Below are 17,751 nucleotides of genomic sequence, written 5' to 3' on the forward strand. Positions count from 1 at the left end.
GCTGAAATGTACTCTAGGCTTGCTCTCATCACAAATGAGATTGCCGGCTTAGGAAGTGAAGAGATGACCGATATATTCATTATAAAGAAGATCCTAAGAGCCTTGGATGGAAAATATGATACCATGTGCACATTGATCCAAATGATGCCCAATTACAAAGTTCTCAAGCCAACAGAAGTTATTGGAAGAATTGTTGCTCATGAGATGTTACTCAAGGATAAGGAAGAACTTCACAACAAGTCAAGTGGTGCTTACAAAGCCTTGTGTGATGCTCCCACGTCATCAAGTGAGAAGCAAACCTTCAATGAAGAATTGAGTCTAATGGTGAAGAACTTCAACAAGTTCTACAAGAGTATAAGCATGGAAAAAAGTTCCAAGTCATGGTCCTAAAATGACAAAAGATCTTCTAGTCATGAGCGCAATTGCTACAATTGCGGAAGACCCGGACACTATTCCAATGAGTGTATGGCTCCCTACAAAAGAAGAGAAGATTCTCCCTACAAAAGAAGAAGTAGAAGAGAAGAATCACCATCAAGAGAAAGAAGGAGTAGAGATGATCGTTATGAACGAAGACCCTCTCGGAGAAGGAAGGACTCGGAAAGGAAGGACAAGTCATCAAGGAGCTACATAAAAAGAAGACATCAAGCTCATGTTGGTGAATGGGTATCCAGTTCCAACTCTGACGATCACTCCGAAAGAAGTTATCACTCCGACTCCGAATATACTCAACATGAAGGTGTTGCCAGACTAGCACTTGTGACAACCAACTCCTATGACATATTTGACTCAGCAAACGAAGGAATTGGGAGATGCTTCATGGCTAAAGGTCCAAAGGTAACACACCCCGAGTATGTTGATTTCAATAGTGATGAAGATGATTTGCTAGGAGATGATGATTTACTTGTTGACAACTCTAGTTATGAAAACTATGATGAGCTTTCTATTAATCATGATAATCAAGATAAAACGAATGACGATGATAAGAAGGAGATTGAGCGTCTAACTAAAGAACTAAACACTCTTAAGTTAGCTCATGAAACTACCTTGGAAGATCATCGAGAACTTTTAAAGACTCATGACGAGCTACGCTTTGAAAAGCTCAACCTTGAGCAAGAACATGAGTTTTTAAAGGCAATCAATGATGATCTTCGCAAGAAAAGTTTTTCTTACATTGCCAGGCGTTTACTCTTGTCTACTTACATGCCACAAGTTAAATCTAGTAACAAGAACAAGAAAGATTCTTCATCTAGTAGTAACAACAATCATGTTAAATCCAATGTTGTTGCTTCTAGTAGCTCTCTAGATTCCACTAATGATTCTCTTAGCCAAGTTACACTTGAGCAAGAAAATAGCTTATTGATGGGAATTATAGAGAAAGGTGTTTACAAGAGCCTTGCCAGAAGTAAGCAATTTGAGGAAATTGTACGCAAGCAAGGAAGACATCGGAAGAATCAAGGTGTTGGTTTCGAACGAAAGTTCAATGCCAATGGAGTTGAGTGGGAAGAAGATCAATACCCCAAGACGAAGTTTGTTCCTCAACAAGAGAAGTATGATCCTACTTCTTTCAAAGGAACACAATCTCAAGATGATCCTCCACCACAAGACCACAAGCAAAAAGGGAAGGACAAGCTTCAAGAGGAGATTGATGCATTCGAGGAAGCTCGCAAAGCCTTGGTCAAGTGGGTTCCCAAGACTACATCAAGTTCTACTTCATCAAGTATGACTACAACTACAATGATTCTCATCAAGATGGTGTGGATCCCGAAGAACAAGAACTAGACAGTTCTTGAGGGTGACTCCGCCAACATACTTCACTCATATCATTTTGGCGAGGACAAGTGCAAACAACTTCCATATCTTGCACTAGTTCAAGGAGTCACAAACCCTCTTGTTGGTAAGACAAGGGACAAGGTAACCTAATGCTTCCATGGTAACCATCTTGTGTACACATCACTCTATGTCTATGGATATCCTTGTTTGTTCCTTGTGGGACTAACCCGTGTAGGTATTGAAAGTGCAACTCACTCCAAAGGATTGCTCCAAATGATCTACATCATCATTGAGCATCCACACCTTCAACACCTACATGAAGTCATCATCGACAAACCCAAGGTTAGTTGATCTCTCTTAAGGGGGATAACACATCTAGAGCTTTACTCTAATCAATTGAGCTAAAGCAACTCTAATGGTGTGAACACAACAATGCTTTATGTAAAAGTGGTAACCCCACTTGTGATTAAACGATGAGTATGACCTATGATCAAATGTTCTCATTTGACTCCTAAGTCAATATACTCATATATAGATGACCTAGTCATCCCCAATTGCTTGATAGATGCTAGAGTGTTTGTGCATGAACTGTATGGGTGACAGAGCGATGATGGAGAACGGTGGCGCGCGGAAGCACGGCGCTCCGGAGGATCAGTCCTGTGAGAGGAGCATTGAGCGCCACCACCACCGCATGATCAAGAACCGTGAGTCAGCCGCACAATCGCGTGGCAGGAAGCAGGTACTTACTTGGCTACCAAAATTGTTGGCTTTATGCAATGCCATTTCTACAATGGTGGTAACTGGTAACAAGGTTGGTGACACTTACACTCTCTGTCTTTCTTAACCGGACAGGCTTATACCAAGGAGCTTGAAGCCGAACTAAACCACCTCAAGGAGGAGAACGCTCGTCTGAAAGCTGAGGATGTACGAAGTTTCTTACCAATGAAAACCATGAGAAAATTCAGTTTTCTTAGTCTTTTCAGTTCTTACCGTTACTAAACTGTTTCACCGTTTTGTCGCAGAAGACGATTTTGCTGACCAAGAAAAAATGGTATGTACATTTTCCCACCATCATGTGGCAATTCTCCTACACTCGCCATCACTTGCCAATTTCTTGTGACAATCTAAATGCTAGGTCTTCAAATAGTCAATGTGTGTGTGCTAATGAAAACACCTTGTGGCTGTGATCTTTTATTTCATACAGCTAGTGGAGAAGATGATGGAGCAGTCCAAGGAAAATGTGAACGCCGAGAAGGGTGGCGCCCTGTCGCGGCGCTGCAGTAGCTGCATCTGGTGATAGGTGACCCACCATTCAGCTTCCATAGTTGTGCTGGCAAGAGGATGAGAATGAATAATGGTTACCTTTCCTTTCTAGAGCAGGGTGGTATCGTAATTTACTAGTAGTACCTAAAACCCATAAGGACCCAAATGTTAGTGTTTTTCTGGTCAAGCAAGTGAACTTATGTTGTTGTTACTGTTTATAGGTATATAGGTTTGTCAAAAACTTCAGGCAACTGGAACAAAAGAAAGTTAGCAATATGTTTATGTGTACTAGAACTTTAATATGATGTGATGCAATGTGTGTGGTCCATTTCTCATGGGGTCATCGCCTTTGTTATTTTCTGAAGATTTGGAGATGACACATGAGTTGGGTTTAGTCACGTAGGCGCACTTTTTCGCACCGGTGAAATTTGAGCCATTCAAATAGTTTTTAAATCCAGTGAAATTTGAGCTATTCAAATAAGTGGTCACATGGGATCACATGAGACTTGACGGTGGTCCCCGTTAGCAAAGCTTGGGTAGTCGATTCCCTTTCCCCTCCATCGTGGCTCACTGCTTGAGGGTCCGAATAGCCTTGAGTTGCGCTTCCCGGTTGGCCAACCATGATGTCGATCATCAACCTTCGTACTCTTACGGCTATGCATCGGAGTCCAACAGTAATCCACTTTTTCTCAGAAAAATCCTCCTACACTTACCAACATTTGCTAGTTGATTGCAAGAACCTAATTGCCAAGTCTGAAAACAGTTAATGTGTGTGTTGATGGTAATAACCTATGGCCGAGAAATTTTTACAGATGGTGAAGAAGATGGAACAGTCAAAGGAGAACATCAATGCCAAGAAGGGTGACGCCCTGCTGCGGTAGTTGCATCTGGTGAACGGTGACCCACCATTCAACTTCCATAGCCTTGCTGGCAGGAGGAAGAGGACTTGAATCTGGTTGTCTTGTGTGTTTGATGCAACTACAACAACAATGGTGGTGATTATAGCAGTTACGTTTTCTTTGCAAAGAGGGATGATATATTAATTTACTAGTGGTACCTAAAATCCATAAATACCCAAATATCAGCGTTTATCTAGTCAAGCAAGTGAACTTGTGTTGTTGTTACTGTTTGTAGGTGATGATGGGTTTGTGAGAAAAACTTCAAACAAATGGAAAAAATAGCAATATGTTGATGTGTACTCCGAAAGACCCCTTCTACTTCCGAGCTTAATTGAGCTTAGGATGAACGGTAAATTAAACAAAATTAAAATACTTCAATAAACTCTGCATTTTTTGGGTGTAAACGTTGACAAATGTTCTCAGTGCTTGTAAATTTTATCCCGAAATAACATTCAGTTTTTTGGCATGACTTTCGCAAATGTTATTTCGGGATGAAATTTGCAAGCATGAAAACATTTGTCAAAGTTTGAACCTGGAATAATTTATATTTTTTATTTTTTGATTTTACTGTTCATTAGAGAGCATATGAGGTCGGGGCTACATACTCTGCGTCTTGTGTACTCGCGCTTTAATATGATGTGATGCTATGTGTGTGGTCCATTTCCGGTTTATGTTGGAGTCTTGGCCTTTGTTATCTTCTGAATAAGTGGAGATGACACACGAGTTGAGTTTAGTCACATAGTGCATCGGAGTCCAGGAGTGATCCTCCTTTTCTAAGAAAAAAACCCTCATGCAATTACTATCATTTGCCAATTGCTTGCAACAACCCAATAGCCAAGTCTTAAAATAGTAAATGGGTGTGTGCTTGATTATGTTTATATTACATCCAATATTAACTCATGTTCAAATAGAATATTATGTATACTCTTTGATCTAAGGTTATTTTTAATAACTTGGATTTTTTGTCACGAACAAATCGATGAACCGTCGGTCCAACCAGGTACAGCCGCAACGGTTCGGTTGCCCGTTTCGTTCTAGAAAATATAGTTTGATGGCCATGGTGGAAGAACGCGACAAAAGTGCTTTGTATCCCGAGAACGACGAGGAGAAACGAGCAGGTGGCGGCAGCACTTATCACTTCAAGCAATAGGGAGACTAGACCATAGGGAGAGGAAGTGAGATGAGTTCGTGTGTGCATGTATTTTAGGGAAAGAGCGTGTGTATTGTATTATTTTTTTGTTTTTTGTGTGTGCATGAAGTGTTTTGTTTGGGCCAAGCCCAAATAATGAAAATAAAACATTATCTCTAAAAGTATTCAACATCTTATAGATCCCTTTGCATTCATTATCTTTTGCAAATTCTAAAAAACTGTTTGATTAGTTATTAAACTTTTAAATTGTATATAACAATTTCACCGTCTGTATATCCTACTTAGAACACATCCACCACTTCGCTTTCACCCGGTCATAGTGATAAGTGAAAGGACGCGCCATCGAAGGACATGACTATGACTTCCTCAACTCTTTACTACGTGGTCCAAATACCAACGTTCTTTTTTTAGTGTGGACACAGAGCGTGTGGTTTTTTAAGAGAAAGACTGTTTCTACTTGTTTTTTATTTCAAAAAATATGAACATTTTAAAATATGTTCACCATTCTTATATTCAATATTTCTAAAAAATGTACCCTTTTTTGAAATGTTTGCATTTAAAAATATTCTGAAAATAATAAATCAAAATTGTTTTTAAAAGTCTTGTGTTAAAATGTGAATCTTAAAAAAGTCCCATTTTTATAAAAATGATAAAGAAATAAATAATGTTACTTTTTAAAAGTTAAATATTCATGTTCTCTCAAAAGGTAAAAAGACGATTGACAAATTATTCCATGCACAACTACTCTTTCATCACATGACGGATGTTAAGGTGGCTTCTTCACATCCACACTTCAAACTCCGAAAAGAGATAGTTAGAATTGCATATAAGAAATGTTGTGCAATGGCATGCAGAAAGCAGATTTTGCTATTTTTTGGCCCGTTGCAACGCACAGGCATTTGTACTAGTATTGCAAAAGTCTATTAGATTTAACCCTAAGGCTTCAAAGTTATAAACAATCTAGTTTGAATTTGGTTCAAATTAATTAAAATCCCTAAAGTAAATAATAACCCCAAAACATTTGCTAAAGTTCATTTTAAGTTTCTGAACTTAGTTACAACTTAATTACCCTAATAAGCTCTTTAGGTTCAAATATTGTTTGAAGTATAGCTTCTGCTAAAATATATTTAATGTCAATATTAAATTATTTTAAAATTGAACTACAATGGCTAACTTCGAACTATATTTCACTAGGTTCATTCTACAAAAATAATCAATTCATTTGGATTTATAAATTGCAAGTTACACCCTATTGAAATTTGAATTCATGTGTTTGAATTTGAATTAAATATTAATGGACTATGTGAAAGTGTATTTATTGAGGATGATATTGCAAAAGAATTTGTCAATTTGGATTTACAGATAAAAAGTTGTGAGTGTTTGAAGTTCTAGGTTTTTTTTGAAAATCTACCATTTAATTCAATTTAGGAGAAATTCGAGTGGATAATGTTTTGGATAAGGCGGGTGGCGTGGCAGTTTCCTATTGGCTGATACCGATTCGGTTTAAGTGGACTGCTATGGTGCGTGCGATCAAAATCTAACAGTCCAAATTAGATCTAGTGGTTAGTGTTTTAGTGGTTCACCACAATCTCGCCGAAGAGTCGCTAGAAAACAGGCGCATGGGGGCGCTATGCTCGGGAGTTGTCAGATATGGAGTTCCAGGGGGTTTCCGGGGTAGGAGAGGGCACAAACATGCTCGGTGTTGCTCGGGGAGATCGAAGGTGGCATCGGCTGGCCTCGAGGGTGACGGAGACTCGTGGGGCGAGCTCACTGAAGTTCGGTTGCGTCGGCGGGGGTTCGGATGATGAAGCGGTGCTCGAGATTGAGTGCCTAATGATGAACCAAACGGATTAGACGACGCACGTGATCAAGGTGAACACGATGGAGAAGGTTGTGGGGCAAGACACTCACGGTGTCGCTGGAGTTGAGGTCATAACAGCGGCGAGGCTCGGGCTTCATCGAAGTCGGGCATAGAGGAAGTTCATGTCACCGCGAAAGATGTCCAGGGGATCCACCGTTGTGCGGGGAGTCGAGTGGTGGCGGTGGTTGGTCTCGGGGTGACTGTACTCACCGGAATCGACGCTGGAGTTTCTAGGTTAGTGGCGGAGCTCGGGGGTTCACCGGTGAGGAGCCTGGTGGCGTTGTGAGGGGGATGTAGAGGGGAAGTGGTGAGAGTTTCTGGGGCTATTTAATGGACATGGAGGTAGGAGCTGGCATGGACAGTATGCGCGCGAGGTGGAAATCATGGTCGGTGTGCACGCGTGGGCAGTTGGAGGTTGGGGGTGACCCTGACTAGTGGGACCCACTGGTCAGCAACTTAGGGAGAGAGAGAGGGTGTGCGTGGGGTTGGGTTGTAGCTGGCTTAACTGGGCTAGCCTGGCTAGCTTGCTCGGCTGGGCATTTTTATTTTTCCATTTTTTGTTTTTTGTTTTGTCTTTGCCTTTTCATTTGAATTTGATTTGATTTTTCTATCCAAATAAAACTTTCCCTAATTTCAAATATGAATATTTATGCCAACATTTTATTTGGCTGTTTTGAGCATACGTTTTCTGCACTTTATTTTCCATCTTCAATTTCAATTTGGTTTAAACCCAAATATGTTTGAAATCCAATGGAAAATTTGGCAGAAGGTCAAGCCTATTATTTGGACATATGGGATTCACTCTCTTGCTAAATAAATGCAAGCCCCTTTTCATAAAAATCCCCATTTGATTTTTGAATTGATTCCAACCAATCCCCTCCAATCATTTAGGAAAATTTATTAGCGCTTGAATATCAGCTGGGTCTTATTTAGGATAGCCTTATGCCCAAATAAATATTTTAATTTTCAACCTATATTTGGATTCTGATTTATTCCCTAAACCTTGTAGGGTTGATTCTATTTCTCCCAAATTTCAAACAAAGGTTTCAATCTGGCCATAGGGTCCTTGACTCTCTAGGTGAATTCAAATAGTGCAAACACGTCAACCATCAAGAAAATTCCTAGACAATATTTAGCTAGAGGCTAATAAGCATAGGTTTTCTTAGAAAAAATCAATCCCCTCACAAATCTCCTGGCCTAATGCAATGATGTTGCATTGACCACACATGTTGGCAATATAGCGCGATCTGACATAGAGCGTCCGTGTTGTATCCTTTTTGGTGAGACATATTGATAGCCATATGTTACAAAATGAAGGGAGGAGATGATATAGGGGTGTGGGTGGACTAGGGTCCACAGTTTCACTATTTTAGGGAACCACGACCTTTTCCCCATTAAAACCAGGCTTGCCATGAGCTGCATTTACACCACACGCACTGTCTCTCCTCTTACCCACACCAGATCTCCTCGCCCTCGAGTTTTTAGCCGGTTTGGCTCGCCGCCGCATCGCCTTCGCCGGAATCCGTCCGCTCTCGCACTCATACGAGGTAGGAATCATGGATCCACCCACTCTTTTCCTCGTCGTCCTAATCTTAGACATGTTTGATGTGCGTTGTATTAATGACAGATTTTTGCGAAATCTGCGAAGCCGATCTAGGATATAAGTGGTTTTAAGGGAGAATACAAGTTCAATTTCTGTCAGGTGATGAGGCGCACTTTAATTTTTGATATTATGATTCATTGATTTCATCTGTATGCTCGTGCCTCGACAAGGATTTCGAGGGCTAAGGTTTGGTCGGGGAGGGGTGGGGTGGGGGATGCGGGATCTAACCCCGCATGATGAAATTGTTGTCGATTGGGAAGCAGAGTGGCTCGGTCTTCATGTTCTAGTTTTGTAAACATGTGTTTGTGAATTAGTAGAGTTAGGGGAACAAGAGACACAAGATGATGCATGTTTGTGCGGTGGTTCGGGGAAGTGCTTGGGCGGGTGGACATGCATCTTGGTATCCTCTAGCCATGATTTCCATCTGGACCCCCCTCCCACCCTTGGTGGTCGAGCATACTTTAATTTTTTGTTATTATGATTCATTGATTTCATATGTGTGCTCGCCACAACAAGGATTTTGGGGGCTAAGGTTTGGTCGGGGAGGGGTAGGGTGGGAGGATGTGGGATCTGACCCCACATGATGAAACTATTGTCGATTTGAGAAGCAAAGTGGCCCAGTCTTCAGGTTCTAGTTTGGTAAAGGTGTGTTTGTGAATTAGTAGAGTTAGTGGAACATGAGACACGAGATGATGCATGTTTGTGCAGTGGTTGGTGGAAGTGCTAGGGCAGGCAGAAATGCATCTTGGTATCATCTAGCCATTATTTCTATCTGAACCCCCCTTGTTGACCCCCTACGGTTTTTCTAATCCTCCAATTTTTTGTTGATTTTCCACTCCTTGAAGGGACAATATGACATTTTTCTGGAACACACAAGAGTTAGTATCACATTTTTTTTGAACACACAAGAGTCAGTATGACATGTCTCGCAAAAAAGGGTATGAGATCAGTATATGCCACAATTGTTTTAACTATATTGGTGTAGTTGTGGTCCTTAGAGGCCCACTAGTGCATGACAAATTCTGGGCCTAGATTCCCTCTAGATGATCCATGGCTCCAGGCCAAAAAATAAAAGGTAGACATGCATTTTAACATGCATGTCTCACTTTCTCCAAAAAAATGCATGTCTCCCTGTTTTTGCGTGTAGAATGACTTTACCTTTTGTCACCTATCTATTTTTTCCATTTTTGATGACACCACATTTGTCACCTCTATGAATTGAAGGGCATCATGCTGTAAGACTCCTTGTACTAATCCATCCCCCAAATTAGAAACGGCGATCTTGGCAGTAGTAGGCAGTGGCAAACGGCCACACGCGGTTTACTCATATACTTATCTCCCACGCTAACGTGCATAATGCTCCGTCGTTGGTACTGAGGCGTCTCAGCGGCAACCATCATCGGGTAGCTATTGAATGGAACCAGCACACCCCCCGAGTTTGTCTCATATACTAGGCTTAACTCGTGGCCACGTTTGGCGCTTTGGCAATGCCCTATCTATCCAGTATGAGACGAACTATCTACTAATGTATCTATCTATCTATCTATCTATAGCCCACCTTTTTCATCAATGACATGAATTTAATAGCTATCTAATGCTTTAATTGATGCTTATCTCTTGCATGCTGCATGCTATAAATAGGGGGAGCGGCACAAGACTGGACCACACACCAGAACCCACAAGCAAGAGTAGGTAGAGCGAGACCAAAGTGGCGAGGAGAGATAGGATGGCGTCAGACATGAGCAAGGATGTGAATTTCTCTGAGGAAGAAGTCACCTCGCGCCCGCGCGTTCTCGAAGGTGAGGAGCAGACAGTTGCACCGGCACGGCAGTCTTCCATCTTCGCGCCAACGTTGGACGAGCTGCAATACTCTATGTGTGAGGCAGGGCACAACTTTGGGTCCATGAACATGGACGAGTTCATGAGCAACATATGGAATGCCAAGGAGTTCCAAGAGGCGACCGGTGGTGTCTTGGTGGGCTTGGAGGTGGCTCCGGTGGTGGGTGCTGATGGAGGGCGAGGTGGTGAAGATGCAGGAGGAAGCAACCTAGCTCGACAGGAGTCGTTCTCCTTGCCTCCCCCGCTATGCCGGAAGATGGTGGAGGAGGTGTGGGCTGAGATCAATAGGGAGACCCGCCCGGTGCATTCCCAGCCTCAGTCCGCGCAGCCCTCGCCATTGATTCCCGTCGAACCACCGGCAGGGAATGGTGGTGGGGTCGCGGTGAATGAACAGCGGGGGACGCTTGGAGAGATGACGCTAGAACAATTTCTTGTCAAAAGGTTGGTGTGGTCCGGGGATCTGGCACTGGTAGCCAAGTGCCTGTGCCGGTCGGCATGGTCCATGGACAGATGAACCCTGCACCGGCCAACGGCATGTTCTAGGTGATGGGCGATGGCATGGTGTTCATCCCCAACGGGTACGCAGGGATGGTCGTGGTGCCGCCACCACCACCTCCTCAAGGTGGGGTGGGTATCGTGAGCCCAGGGTCGTCGGACGGGAGGAGCACCATGACGGAGGTTGACATGATGAACTGTATGGGCGACAGAACGATGATGGAGAACAGCGGCGCGTGGAAGCGCGGCGCTCCGGAGGATCAGTACTGTGAGGGGAGCATCGAGCGCCGCAACCACCGCATGATCAAGAACCGTGAGTCAGCCGCACAATCCGTGGTAGGAAGCAGGTACTTACTCGGCTGCCAAAATTGTTGGCTTTATGCAATGCCATTTCTGCAATGGTGGTGACTGGTAACAAGGTTGGTGACACTTACACTCTCTGTCTTTCTTAACCGGACAGGCTTATACCAAGGAGCTTGAAGCCGAACTAAGCCACCTCAAGGAGGAGAACTCTCGTCTGAAAGCTAAGGAGGTACGAATTTGCTTACCAATGAAAACCATGAGAAAAGTCAATTTTGTTAGTCTTTTCAGTTCTTACCGTTACTAAACTGTTTCACCGTTTTGTTGCAGAAGACGATTTTGCTGACCAAGAAACAAATGGTATGTACATTTTCCCACCATCATGTGGCAGTCCTCCTACACTCGCCATCACTTGCCAATTTCTTGTGACAATCTAAATGCTAGGTCTTCAAACAGTCAATGTGTGTGTGCTGATGAAAACACCTTGTGGCTGGGATCTTTTATTTCTTACAGCTAGTGGAGAAGATGATGGAGCAGTCCAAGGAAAATGTGAACGCCAAGAAGGGTGGCGCCCTGTCGCGGCGCTGCGGTAGCTGCATCTGGTGATAGGTGACCCACCATTCAGCATCCATAGTCGTGCTGGCAGGAGGATGAGAATGAATAATGGTTACCTTTCCTTTCTAGAGCAGGGTGGTATCGTAATTTACTAGTAGTACCTGAAGGAAATATGCCCTAGAGGCAATAATAAAGTTATTATTTATTTCCTTATATCATGATAAATGTTTATTATTCATGCTAGAATTGTATTAACCGGAAACATAATACATGTGTGAATACATAGACAAATAGAGTGTCACTAGTATGCCTCTACTTGACTAGCTCGTTAATCAAAGATGGTTATGTTTCCTAACCATGAACAAGGAGTTGTTATTTGATTAACGGGATCACATCATTAGGTGAATGATCTGATTGACATGACCCATTCTATTAGCTTAGCACCCGATCGTTTAGTATGTTGCTATTGCTTTCTTCATGACTTATACATGTTCCTATGACTATGAGATTATGCAACTCCCGTTTGTCGGAGGAACACTTTGTGTGCTACCAAACATCACAACGTAAATGGGTGATTATAAAGGTGCTCTACAGGTGTCTCCAAAGGTACATGTTGGGTTGGTGTATTTCGAGATTAGGATTTGTCACTCCGATTGTCGGAGAGGTATCTCTGGGCCCTCTCGGTAATGCACATCACATAAGCCTTGCAAGCATTGCAACTAATGAGTTAGTTGCGAGATGATGTATTACGAAACGAGTAAAGAGACTTGCCGGTAACGAGATTGAACTAGGTATTGAGATACCGACGATCGAATCTCGGGCAAGTAACATACCGATGACAAAGGAACAACGTATGTTGTTATGCGGTCTGACCGATAAAGATCTTCATAGAATATGTAGGAGCCAATATGAGCATCCAGGTTCCGCTATTGGTTATTGACCGGAGACGTGTCTCGGTCATGTCTACATTGTTTTCGAACCCGTAGGGTCCGCACGCTTAAGGTTTCGATGACAGTTATATTATGAGTTTATGAGTTTTGATGTACCGAAGTTAGTTCGGAGTCCCGGATGTGATCACGGACATGACGAGGAGTCTCGAAATGGTCGAGACATAAATATTGATATATTGGACGGCTATATTCGGACACCGGAAATGTTCCGGGTGATTTCGGAGAAAACCGGAGAGCCGGAGGGTTACCGGAACCCCCCGGGAGAAGTAATGGGCCATATGGGCCTTAGTGGAGAGAGAGAGGGGCAGCCAAAGGTGGGCTGCACGCCTCCTCCCCCTGGTCCGAATTGGACTAGGAGAGGGGGGGCGGCGCCCCCCTTTCCCTCTCCCTCCACACTTCCTTCCCCCTCCTAGTAGGAGTCCTACTCCTACTTGGAGGAGGACTCCTCCTTGGCGCGCCTATAGGGCCGGCCGGCCTCCTCCCCTTGCTCCTTTATATACGGGGGCAGGGGGCATCCCAACACACACAAGTTGATCCACGTGATCATATTCTTAGCCATGTGCGGTGCCCCCTTCCACCATAGTCCTTGATAATATTGTAGCGGTGCTTAGGCGAAGTCCTACGACGGTAGTACATCAAGATCGTCACAACGCCGTCGTGCTGACGGAACTCTTCCCTGACACTTTGCTAGATCGGAGTCCGGGGATCGTTATCGAGCTGAACGTGTGCTAGAACTCGGAGGTGCCGTAGTTTCGGTGCTTGATCGGTCGGGCCGTGGAGACGTACGACTACATCAACCAAACGCTTCCGTTGTCGATCTACAAGGGTACGTAGATCACACTCTCCCCTCTCATTGCTATGCATCATCATGATCTTGCGTGTGCGTTGGAATTTTTTTGAAATTACTACGTTCTCCAATAGTGGTATCAGAGCCTAGGTTTTATATGTTGATGTTATGTGCACGAGTAGAACACAAGTGAGTTGTGGGCGATATAAGTCATACTGCTTACCAGCATGTCATACTTTGGTTCGGCGGTATTGTTGGACGAAGTGGCCCGGACCGACATTACGCGTACGCTTACGCGAGACCGGTTCTCCCGACGTGCTTTGCACATAGGTGGCTTGCGTTTGACAGTTTCTCCAACTTTAGTTGAACCGAGTATGGCTACGCCCGGTCCTTGCGAAGGTTAAAACAACACCAACTTGACAAACTATCGTTGTGGTTTTGATGCGTAGGTAAGATTGGTTCTTGCTTAAGCCCGTAGCAGCCACGTAAAACTTGCAACAACAAAGTAGAGGACGTCTAACTTGTTTTTGTAGGGCATGTTGTGATGTGATATGGTCAAGACATGATGCTAAATTTTATTGTATGAGATGATCATGTTTTGTAACCGAGTTATCAGCATCTGGCAGGAGCCATATGGTTGTCGCTTTATTGTATGCGATGCAATCGCGTTGTAATGCTTTACTTTTTTTTGACTGTGTGTAATGCTTTACTTTATCACTAAGCGGTAGCAATAGTCGTGGAAGCATAAGATTGGCGTGACGACAACGATGCTACGATCGAGATCAAGGTGTCGCACCGGTGACGATGGTGATCACGACGGTGCTTCGATGGAGATCACAAGCACAAGATGATGATGGCCATATCATATCACTTATATTGATTGCATGTGATGTTTATCTTTTATGCATCTTATCTTGCTTTGATTGACGGTAGCATTATAAGATGATCTCTCACTAATTATCAAGAAGTGTTCTCCCTGAGTATGCACCGTTGCGAAAGTTCTTCGTGCTGAGACACCACGTGATGATCGGGTGTGATAGGCTCTACGTTCAAATACAACGGGTGCAAAACAGTTGCACACGCGGAATACTCAGGTTATACTTGATGAGCCAAGCATATACAGATATGGCCTCGGAACACGGAGACCGAAAGGTCGAGCGTGAATCATATAGTAGATATGATCAACATAATGATGTTCACCAATGAAACTACTCCATCTCACGTGATGATCGGACATGGTTTAGTTGATTTGGATCACGTAATCACTTAGAGGATTAGAGGGATGTCTATCTAAGTGGGAGTTCTTTAAGCAAATTAATTGAACCTAAATTTATCATGAAACTTAGTACCTGATAGTATCTTGCTTGTTTATGCTTGATTGTAGATAGATGGCTCGTGCTGTTGTTCCGTTGAATTTTAATGCGGTCCTTGAGAAAGCAAAGTTGAAAGATGATGGTAGCAATTACACGGACTGGATCCGTAACTTGAGGATTATCCTCATTGCTGCACAGAATACGTCCTGGAAGCACCGCTGGGTGCCAGGCCTGCTGCTGGAGCAACACCAGATGTTATGAACGTCTGGCAGAGCAAAGCTGATGACTACTCGATAGTTCAGTGTGCCATGCTTTACGGCTTAGAATCGGGACTTCAACGACGTTTTGAACGTCATGGAGCATATGAGATGTTTCAGGAGTTGAAGTTAATATTTCAAGCAAATGCCCGGATTGAGAGATATGAAGCCTCCAATAAGTTCTATAGCTGCAAGATGGAAGAGAACAGTTCTGTCAGTGAGCATATACTCAAAATGTCTGGGTATAATAATCACTTGATTCAATTGGGAGTTAATCTTCCAGATGATTGCGTCATTGACAGAATTCTCCAATCACTGCCACCAAGCTACAAGAGCTTCGTGATGAACTATAATATGCAAGGGATGAATAAGACTATTCCTGAGCTCTTCGCAATGCTGAAAGCTGCGGAGGTAGAAATCAAGAAGGAGCATCAAGTGTTGATGGTCAACAAGACCACTAGTTTCAAGAAAAAGGGCAAAGGGAAGAAGAAGGGGAACTTCAAAAAGAACGGCAAGCAAGTTGCTACTCAAGAGAAGAAACCCAAACCTGGACCTAAGCCTGAAACTGAGTGCTTCTACTACAAGCAGACTGGTCACTGGAAGCGGAACTGCCCCAAGTATTTGGCGGATAAGAAGGATGGCAAAGTGAACAAAGGTATATGTGATATATATGTTATTGATGTGTACCTTACTAATGCTCGCAGTAGCACCTGGGTATTTGATACTAGTTCTGTTGCTAATATTTGCAACTCGAAACAGGGACTACGGATTAAGCGAAGATTGGTTAAGGACGAGGTGACGATGCGTGTGGGAAATGGTTCCAAAGTCGATGTGATCGCAGTCGGCACGCTACCTCTACATCTACCTTCGGGATTAATATTAGACCTAAATAATTGTTATTTGGTGCCAGCGTTAAGCATGAACATTATATTTGGATCTTGTTTGATGCGAGATGGTTATTCATTTAAATCTGAGAATAATGGTTGTTCTATTTATATGAGTAATATCTTTTATGGTCATGCACCCTTAAAGAGTGGTCTATTTTTATTGAATCTCGATAGTAGTGACACACATATTCATAGTGTTGAAGCCAAAAGATGCAGAGTTGATAATGATAGTGCAACTTATTTGTGGCACTGCCGTTTAGGTCATATCGGTGTAAAACACATGAAGAAACTCCATACTTATGGACTTTTGGAACCACTTGATTATGAATCACTTGGTACTTGCGAACCGTGCCTCATGGGCAAGATGACTAAAACACCGTTCTCCGGTACTATGGAGAGAGCAACAGATTTGTTGGAAATCATACATACAGATGTATGTGGTCCGATGAATATTGAGGCTCGTGGCGGATATCGTTATTTTTCTCACCTTCACAGATGACTTAAGAAGATATGGGTATATCTACTTAATGAAACACAAGTCTGAAACATTTGAAAAGTTCAAAGAATTTCATAGTGAAGTAGAAAATCATCGTAACAAGAAAATAAAATTCCTACGATCTGATCGTGGAGGAGAATATTTGAGTTACGAGTTTGGTGTACATTTGAAAAATTGTGGAATAGTTTCGCAACTCACGCCACCCGGAACACCACAGCGTAATGGTGTGTCCGAACGTCGTAATCGTACTTTACTAGATATGGTGCGATCTATGATGTCTCTTACTGATTTACCGCTATCATTTTGGGGATACGCTCTAGAGACGGACGCATTCATGTTAAATAGGGCACCATCAAAATCCGTTGAGACGACGCCTTATGAACTGTGGTTTGGCAAGAAACCAAAGTTGTCGTTTCTGAAAGTTTGGGGCTGCGATGCTTATGTGAAAATGCTTCAACCTGATAAGCTCGAACCCAAATTGGAGAAATGTGTCTTCATAGGATATCCAAAGGAGACTATTGGATACACCTTCTATCACAGATCCGAAGGCAAGACTTTTGTTGCTAAGTTCGGAAACTTTCTAGAGAAGGAGTTTCTCTCGAAAGAAGTGAGTGGGAGGAAAGTAGAACTTGACGAGGTAACTGTACCTGCTCCCTTATTGGAAAGTAGTGCATCACAGAAAACTGTTTCTGTAACACCTACACCAGTTAGTGAGGAAGCTAATGATGATGATCATGAAACTTCAGAACAAGATACCACTGAACCTCGTAGATCAACGAGAGTGAGATCCGCGCCAGAGTGGTACGGAAATCCTGTTCTGGAAGTCATGCTACTAGATCATGATGAGCCTACGAACTATGAAGAAGCGATGGTGAGCCCAGACTCCGCAAAATGGCTTGAAGCCATGAAATCTGAGATGGGATCCATGTATGAGAACAAAGTATGGACTTTGGTTGACTTGCCCGATGATCGGCAAGCAATTGAGAATAAATGGATCTTCAAGAAGAAGACTGACACTGACGGTAATATTACTGTCTACAAAGCTCGACTTGTCGCAAAAGGTTTTCTACAAGTTCAAGGGATTGACTACGATGAGACCTTCTCACCCGTAGCGATGCTTAAGTCTGTCCGAATCATGTTAGCAATTGCCGCAATTTATGATTATGAAATTTGGCAGATGGATGTCAAAACTGCATTCCTGAATGGATTTCTGGAAGAAGAGTTGTATATGATGCAACCAGAAGGTTTTGTCGATCCAAAGGGAGCTAACAAAGTGTGCAAGCTCCAGCGATCCATTTATGGACTGGTGCAAGCCTCTCGGAGTTG

At 43.0% G+C, this 17,751-nt stretch overlaps 1 long non-coding RNA gene and 1 pseudogene across 2 annotated transcripts; both read left to right on the forward strand.

Annotated features, from left to right (window-relative positions):
- The first annotated feature begins 2,491 nt into the window (after window positions 1-2,491).
- On the forward strand, window positions 2,492-3,205 carry LOC125547021 (uncharacterized). The gene is made up of 3 exons (XR_015598657.1): window positions 2,492-2,509; window positions 2,623-2,694; window positions 2,793-3,205. It is a non-coding gene; the product is annotated as an uncharacterized LOC125547021 (long non-coding RNA).
- Window positions 3,206-8,332: 5,127 nt separating this feature from the next.
- Window positions 8,333-11,948, forward strand: LOC125548843 (bZIP transcription factor ABI5 homolog; annotated as a pseudogene). The gene is made up of 6 exons (XR_015598656.1): window positions 8,333-8,490; window positions 8,571-8,645; window positions 10,188-11,227; window positions 11,341-11,412; window positions 11,511-11,540; window positions 11,694-11,948. The product of XR_015598656.1 is annotated as a bZIP transcription factor ABI5 homolog (transcript).
- Window positions 11,949-17,751: the final 5,803 nt, after the last annotated feature.

The sequence above is a fragment of the Triticum urartu genome, chromosome 3A (assembly GCF_056163025.1).
Source record: "Triticum urartu cultivar PI428250 chromosome 3A, HENAU_Tu73, whole genome shotgun sequence".
NCBI lineage: Eukaryota > Viridiplantae > Streptophyta > Magnoliopsida > Poales > Poaceae > Triticum > Triticum urartu.